This window comes from Tupaia chinensis, unplaced genomic scaffold (genome assembly GCF_000334495.1).
Source record: "Tupaia chinensis unplaced genomic scaffold, TupChi_1.0 Scaffold000532_1, whole genome shotgun sequence".
Taxonomy (NCBI): Eukaryota; Metazoa; Chordata; class Mammalia; order Scandentia; family Tupaiidae; genus Tupaia; species Tupaia belangeri.
The window spans coordinates 1,037,566-1,046,216 of record NW_006160045.1 but is presented as its reverse complement, the minus strand read 5'-3'; positions in this window follow the sequence as shown (position 1 = coordinate 1,046,216).

Here is an 8,651-nt window from a genome sequence, read left to right as displayed (position 1 = left end):
AGAGTGAATGGGCTGTTCTTCCAGAGGCTGTTGGTCTAAAACCTGGAAAGGAAACCAAGGGAGGAAGAGTCAGGTCAGCCTTCTCTTTGTCATTTCAGCATTTTTTTTCTTATGTCAACTTGAGACCAGTTGGTAGAGAGAGAGGGAATTTCTTGAGGGGTGTTGTCAGTTTTTAAAAATCCAAACAAATCCCAGAGAAGATTGAGCCAAAGGTTATAGGTTGCAAGGGAGAGAGTGAAAAGTCTTTTTCGTTTGAACTTCATTTAAGTACTTGAGTTCTTTTAAATAAATACCACTTGCCAGAAATCACATGTGTGAGTCTCAGCCCCAAGAACTGTGCTGGAAAGGCTGACAACTCTTCTAAGAGCAATTTCCCTCACCAGGATGTACACCAGAAGACTGATTTCCATTATTTACATTACAGCAGGGACACTTTCCCATTCTGTTTCACATAGGAAATAAGGAGCTGGAAACCTTTTAATTAAACAACTTTTTTTTTTAATTTAATTTTTATTTTTGGAGACTAGAGGGTGTGGCAGAAGGCAGGGCTGTGCAGACAGCCAGAGGGCTCAGCAGTGTGGCTGGCAGAGTTTACCTCTTTGAACTTGCAAAACGACTTGGCTCCAAAGTCACCTCAATGAAAGTCAATTTGCTCCAGAGGAACTGAATTCAGAAATGAGATGCACAACCTCACCTGGAAATTTACAGGTGATAAATACCCCATAGGAGAGCACCCCTTCTTTTTTAGCATTTGTACTCAAATTTAGAGTAACAAACAACATTAGTTAGAGGATAAAAGCAAGTAAGTTTAAACTCCATTTCCTAATTCAGAGAGCTTGTTTTCAGAATATAAATCAGCACTTGTTGTTTTTGCCATTTAAAAAAATTGGAAAAACAAAATATAGAAGAAAATGAAAAAATATGGCATTTGAAAAAAATTATTATGTAAGTGTTGCTTTTAACTAATCTCTGAATTTGGCAGCTTTTAATGCTACTAAAAACATAAAATGTGCATACATGCTAGTACATTGAACAAAAGTATCACTTTGTTCACAGTAACCTGATGTGATCTACATGTGTTGTCACACAGTCCTACATATGCTGGTCCCCAAGAGCTGTATTGGCTGGAATCGGCACCAAGAGGACCCTGCAATTTCTCTCACTCTCTTTTTGTTGTTGTCGTAGGCCACATGCACTCACGGGAGGAGACAAAGAGAAAGAGAGAGAGTGAGAGAGAAAGTAAGAAAGTACCCCCAGGGAGGATGACTACACTGTAATCCTTTCTCCTTCATTCTCTCTTGGACATACATGCACATGTGCCTGGTATGATTTTCAAGCTGCTGGGTCTGGGACTCAAACTATGTAGTTGGCTATGTGGAATCCAGTTGCCTTAACCTCCATGCCATCTGCTGGTCCAACATACAGGTTTTTTCCCCCCATATGATGCATGCTCCCATTGGAGAGAGACAAAGAGAGACAGTCAGAGGGGAAGTGAGAAATCACCCTCTAGGGAGATGGTCCTCTCCTCCATTCTCCATTTGGCATTTTGGGCACACGGACACACACACCTGGTGTGATTTTCAAGCCACCAGGTACAGGACTTGAACCATGGTTGACTATGTGAGAATCCAGTGCTTTAACTACTATGTTACCTGCTCATCCCCAACCCCACAATTTTTAAAGTGTGAACAGTCATGTAGGCACAGTGACACTTAGATATTTTAAAAAATATATATTTATTTATTTAATTCCACTTGTTATTATTTTTATTTTTTTAATTTGGCCAGAGAGAGAAAGAAAAGAAGAGCCAGAAGCAAGCCAGCAGGTCCAGGACTCAAACCACATTCAGCTATATGGGAGTCCAGCACCTTAACTGCAACACCACCTGTTGGCCCCATCATTGGAGATATTAAAGTGCTTCCCAAGTCAGCAGAGATGGCATATGCAACCTGGACTGATGTGCAGAGAACCAAGTAGGGCAGCCAGCCAACAAGTGAACACCCAACACACACCCAGTATGCTGTCAGGCATGGCAGCAGGATTAGAGGGCACTGGGTCCATCTCTGTGAAATGTCCCCAGCACTCTGCTTGATCCTTTTCTGAAAATAACACAGGATATCTCTAGGAAGGCCCCAGTCCGCTCAAGTGGGATGAAATGAAGGGTCCAGGAGTAAATTCAATGCAGAACACAGGATCTGAAGAAAAGTGAGGAACTATGGTGGCTTAATGGTTTGGGAGGGGCTGCATCCTCTGTCCCTGTGGAAAATGCATGGTGTTTGTTAGCATGCAGCCATGCTAGATGTCCCGTAGCAAAGCATTCTGCTTCAGTCTGAGATGGTTTATACAGTAGTCTTTCAGGAAACAGCAGTTTGCAAAACACTGTAGGGGGTTGGGGATGAGAGTTTCCTGAGCTTGAGAAAAGTCACCACTCTCTAAAATATGGCCAGATGAGCAGCCAGACAGAAATCCAGTTCTATTCTTCCTTCCCACCTCAGTGAGGAAACAGGCACAGCAGACTATGGAATCCTAGGAGACTGGAATCACCCACCAGTGATTGCTTGGTAATGGTCTTGAGTATGTAAACTGCCCACTTGAGACAAACAGGCACCTGAAGAAGCTCTCACTCCCATCTTTTGCTAAGCCTTCACAGAGAGATTTCTATAAAATTCTGATAGGAAAGCTTTATTGGAAAGTGATGAGAGGGCTTGTTTGAGCTCTCTACAGGGGGATCGTGTTTTCCCAGTATCCAGGAATCTCCCATTTTTAGCTTTGAAAGACTTGAATTCCAGAAATCCCATGCAGGCCTGAGCAAACCAGGACCTGGTCACCTTAGCTCTCTTACAAAAAAGGCAATGCTTTCAATGCAATCTAGTTTTGAAAGAAAATAAGAACTAGAGTTTTACATAGGAGTTGTAAAAGATTGCTTTTATATGGGTAATAACCTCTTTGCTTGTTTTTGTTACCTCTTTATCTGTTTCCTGGTATAAATCTCAGAAAAATAATGAACTGTGAGCTTGCTTGGGACTGGGCAGGGCATGATAGCTAAGGATACAGGGCCTCAGTCTGCAGCTGGTTCAGAAAAGAGGGAACTCTCTCTAGGGCTAGAGTAGCTAATGACTACATTGAACAGGAGAGGAAGCAGGCTCTATCTGGTTATGGGAGCTGTGGGGCAGGTGTTGTGGGAGCTGTTCTGAGTCCCCAGCGGCCTGAGGATGGGAGGCCCTTCCCTGCCCTCCTAGTCAGGGCTTCAGCCTGAAGGGCCTTTCACTCCTTTCCCTACTGCAGACCTTTTCTGCCACAATGCACTTCTCTAGGTTAATTCCATGATTTGCTCCATCTGATGTTGGGGGGAGTAAGGCCCTGGGAAGAGTGTTTAAATGCATCCTTGGCACATTCAACACCACACTTTTCTGTCTTCACTTCCTCCTACTTTCCTTTCTTTCCGTCATTTTAATTTTTCTCTCTTCTCTGGGGCTGAATTTTAAGGCTCACTACTTTCAAACTCAAGTGCCACTACCGCCCTCTTGTGTTTTCTTGCTGGAAGAACTTAATGCCTGGTCTGCCCACACACCTGGACACAAGTAAAGGCCTTGGGATGTACAAAGAGCTGTGAATGGAGCCGAAGGGCCAGTTGCTGAAATAGAGTTTGTTAGCAAAGGAAGTACACACCAACTAAGGTGAAATTCAGATGGGGGAAGGGAGACTGGCTGGCATGTGGCAAGTGATGTAAGAAGCCTTCGAAAAGTTCATGGGGCTAGCCAGCTCCGCAGCCTAGTGGTAAAAAGAACTAAATCCCACATGGCTGACTGGGGCACATGTGTGTATACAATCCTAATGGGATGGAGAGGTGGAAGAAAAGGGACTGCAGCATACCATACTCTCTGGGGAGATGCTTTTTTTCTTTCTTTCTGTCTGGTGAGTGCATGTGCTTCTGGAAATTTTTTAAAAAGTACACAGAGACTAACAAAGCAGATGTGGCATGACCAGGCCCTGTGGGGGGTGCTTTTCTCCCTCTCTCTTTCTCTTTCTCACCCTCACATTCATGTGCACGTGCTCCATAATAAATTTTTCTTTCAAATTTGTTATATGGCATTTGCACTTGCCAGAGAGAAGGAGAGAGAGAGAGAGAGAGGGAAAATGAGGAATCACTTTCCCCAGGGGCGATGGCTACACAGCACTTATGTACACAGCCTCTTGTGATTTTCAAGCCACCAGATCTGGGACTTGAGCCACAAAGTTAGCCATGTGGGACCCAGCATCTTAACCTCTATGCCACCTAAGATATACTTTTTAATCTATAACAATGATATATTATGGTTTATAATTGACTCCTCAAAACTATCCAGATTATTTAACATGTTTAACTACTAAACACCGCATTGGGTGACGTGTGTATATGTAATTGTTAAATTAAACTAAATCGGACCCCACAAACCGCTGCCCACCTGCGCTGGGGAGTGGACTCTGCACCTCTTCCGGTTCTGAGGCTGCCTGACTAATGGTTTTTGCTTACGTAAGTTCTGGGAAATTTAACTTGTCAAAAGTGTCACTTTTATTATGGAAAGGGAAATGTTTTGAAAAGTGTTAATGAGCATTTCCCATTTCCCTTCCTGAGTGCCAGGGCCCTGGTACCAAGGATCCATTTGCCCTAGGGAAAGAAGGGGCATGTGCAGGATTGGGGGATTTGCCATCTTCCACAGTGATATAGAGAAAGACAAGAGAGCCTCTCATGTCTGAAAGAGAAAGAATTAAGATTTGGGGCTAGACCCACAGCCTGGGAGTTCAAGAGCCAGGTCACACATGGCCAGCCAGGCTGTTTGAATCCCAGGCCCTGTGTATTGAAAAACACAATGGGTACATTTGCACGTGCATCCCAAATCCCAGGATGGTGAAATGAAGGAGAAAGGATTGCTGCATGACCACATTCCATCAGGAACTGCTTTCTCCCCACCCCATCTGTCTCTCTGTCTGTGGTAAGTACATGTGCCCTCTGGATAATTAAAAAAAATTTTTTTTTTCAGTAAATCCTCCACTCCCACCCCATTCTTCACACATTTAACAAATTAACAAAATAATACGTATAAAACACTTCAAACAGTGCCTAGCACATAGTAAAGAACAATCCTGGCTAACTGAACTCATGCAAGTCTTCTGCTGGGTAGATTACATATGATATGAGAGTGAAAAACTTGCAATCTACCGCCATAGTGGACGCAGAGAAAGCTTGACTCTCCTGGTCTACAAAGTTGTGGAGAACAGGTCCACAGGAGGAAGTAGTTCAAAAATGAGTTGTTGATGCATTCATTAATCAGTGAACGTTTGGATTTTTAAAACATTTCTTGGTAATTATAAATAATGCTGCTATTAAGATTGGTATGCAAGTTTTCGTGTAGACTGTATGTCCAATTTTCTTGGGTTGTACCTGGCAGTGAAAATACTGTAGTATATGGTTACTCTATATTTAATTTTTGGAGGAACTACCAAGCTGTTTCCCAAAATTGCTAGGTCATTTTAGATTTGCAAGGTGTACAAGGGTTCAATCTTCCCACAGTCTCCTGACAGTTGTTATGCTCTTTTTCATGGTAACCGTCCTCGTGCGTACAGAGCAGTACTGTGCCAATTATCTTTTTGAAGGTTTCCATTAATTGACCTTCTGGGCAGTGCTATAGCTTGTGTTCCCTAAAAAGTAATGTTTTGAGATTTGATTCTAATGGAATTAAGAAGGTAAAAACTGGACCAGAGAGAGAAGAATGGAGAAGGGATTACAGTGTGGCCATCCTCCCTAGGGAGTGATTTCTCACTTTCCCTGTCTCTCTCTGTCTCTCTGTTTCTCTTGGCAAGTACATGTGCCCTATAGCAAAACAAAACAAAGCAAAAAAACAAACAAAAATTTTTTAAAAAGAGGGAAAGAACTTAATCTGACTATGATGTTGAGAGGTGGAGCCTTTGGAAGGAGATTAGAATGGAGGTCATCAGGGAGGGGTCCCACTCTTGACTCCTGGTGGGTTGATGTGGGCAGAGAATTAGACAAACCAAGGAACATATGGACACACATACACTCCCTCATGCCCTCCACCATTTCTGTTATGCAGCCAAAAGACCCATGCCAGATGTACTCCCTGGACCCTAGACCTCTAAACCATGAACTGAATAAACCTCTATTTATAGCAACCACCCAGGTTCAGGTGTTTTTTGTTATTAGCAACAGAATGGACCAGAACAGGCAATTCAGACATTTCTGTGAGATTCTCTTATTCCTCTTGACATTGCTTCATGATGTTTTTGGCCTTTCAGCTTACTATTATTGCACTTTTCATGACTCCGCAATAAACACTTCTATCTAGACTTCTGAAGCAAGTAACTAGTCATATAACTTTATATATGGAGTATTGTTAATTGCTTTATATATGGAGCTATTTATTTATCTTTGAAAGCACTAAAATAAAGTTACTGCAGGCCTCTAGTGATTCCCTCTCTGTGGCATGAAGTAATTTTGGTATCCTGTCACACTCTGTATGACAAATGTGTGACCAAACCTTACTCTGTTAATAACTTTACTTTTTAATTGAACTTTTACCCGTCACAGGCTGAGGGGCAGGTTATATAGCTGATTCTGAGTTAATTACAACTGCCATTATTTTTTATTTGCAGTGCCTGAGCAAGCAGTAAAACAGCAAGTTAAGTCACATTTGCAATGGGACCATGACTCAATTAGTGTTCCTGAATAATAGGCAACAGTAATTAAGGTCATGGCAATCGCAGTAGCAGTGTCCGTGGTAGCCCAGCTTCAGCAAGGGCTATTTTACGAGGCCTCTGCAGAGAGGGGGTTGAAGGGTAACAAAACATATTGGGGGAGGTGCTCTCCTTCATGTCTCTTGCAAACTGGAATGGAAGCTCTTGAGAATATCTTCGGTAGTTTTTTGACATTTATTAGCTTCTATGTCAGAAAATCAAATGCAATATAAAACTTATGGATCTTCACAAGGTAGTGTTTTTAGTTGAGTTAATCTGTCTGGGAAAATCCAGGCTCCTGAGACATTACCTGGACAAGCACATTCAGGGCAGCTTGATAACCTTTCCAATATTGACTTTGCAAGACCAGCAGATGGCGTAATGGTTATGTCACTGGACTCCTACCTAGATGATTGCCGGTTCAGTCCTGGACCCGGCAACTTAAAACTCACAGAAGGTGTGTGTGCATATATGCCCCAAATCCCAAAAGGACAATGGAGGAGAAGAGATTGTGGTGTGGCCATCTCCGGTGGGGGGGGGGGTGTGGTTTTCACTTTCTGTCTCTCAGGCAAGTTCATGCTCCCTGTAGCAAAAATCTCTCTAAAAAAAATTAATAAATAAAAAGACTTTGGAAGAACAAGTCCATAAAATTCCTTTAAGTATAGGAGTGAATGGGACCAGCAGTTGGCGTAATGGCTATTTCGCTGGACTCCCACGTGGTCGACTGCGGTTCGTGTCCCAGACCCGGTGGCTTAAAACTCACACCGGGCGTGTATCTGTGTGTGCCCAAGATCCCGAGAGGAGAATGGAGTAGAAGGGATTGCAGCGTGGCCATCCCCCCTTGGGGGGTGATTTCTCACTTTCTGTCTCTCTGTCTCTCTCTGTCTCTCTCTGTGTGTGGTGAGCACACACGCCCTATAGCGAAAACCTCTCAAAAAAAAAATATAGGAGTGAGTGCACCACTCTAAAGCTAAAAACACTGAGGTACAGTATGGATAAGAAAACTTATTGTAATCTCTCCAAAAGGAGTCCTGGATCAGGCATCTGATCCTCATTTGAGATTTTAACTGCTCATCTCACCATCTCTCTGCAATTCAAGCACTCATACCACTGCTCCTAGACTGCTATTTTATTCTGGTGCTAGAAAATCTCTTTAGGGAATAAAGAACATTTTAATCAGGGCCAGCCTGGTAACCTATTGATTAAGGAAGCCAGATCCCACATGCCTGGTTATGGTTTGAATCCCAGTCCTCCCTAGGTTGAAAAACACACCAGACACATGTGCATGTTTATCCAAATTCCAATGGGATGGAGAAGGGATTGTGATGTGACCATGCCCCATTAAGGGATGCTTTCTCCTTCCTCACACCCTTGCCGCCCCTGCACAGAACTAGTAAACTTTATGAGCAAGAACTTACAGATTTGGATCTCCTGCCTTGCACATTGATTGTATCTGAGGATCATCCCCTTTCTCCTACACCCTTACCTCTTCATAGTTGTGGTTGCCCAGAAGCCCAGACCTCACCAGGCTCAGGGTAATTTCATGTGTTTCTAAGGATGCTTCTTTGGGCTGTTTGTAGATACTTCCTCCCCAGTTTGCAATGATTCTATTTGGAATCTTGAAGCCCATAACAAAGGCCCAAAGGTTGGCCAACCAGTGGCTTGGTGGTGAAGGTGGGTGGATCCACATGGCCAACCCTGAAGCTTGAGTCCTAGACCCAATCTGTTAAAAACAAAATTTTAGACAAACCAAATTTTAACAGAGTCTATTCAAACAAAAGGCAGGTGATTTGGGCTGTCTCCCAAAAGATGGCTCCCACGAGACTCTGGCTAGCTGCATTGTCATAGGGTATATAAGTTTGCAGAAAGGGAAAGTGATGTACAAAAACGAAAGTGAGGTTGTGAGGTAAAAAAATGAT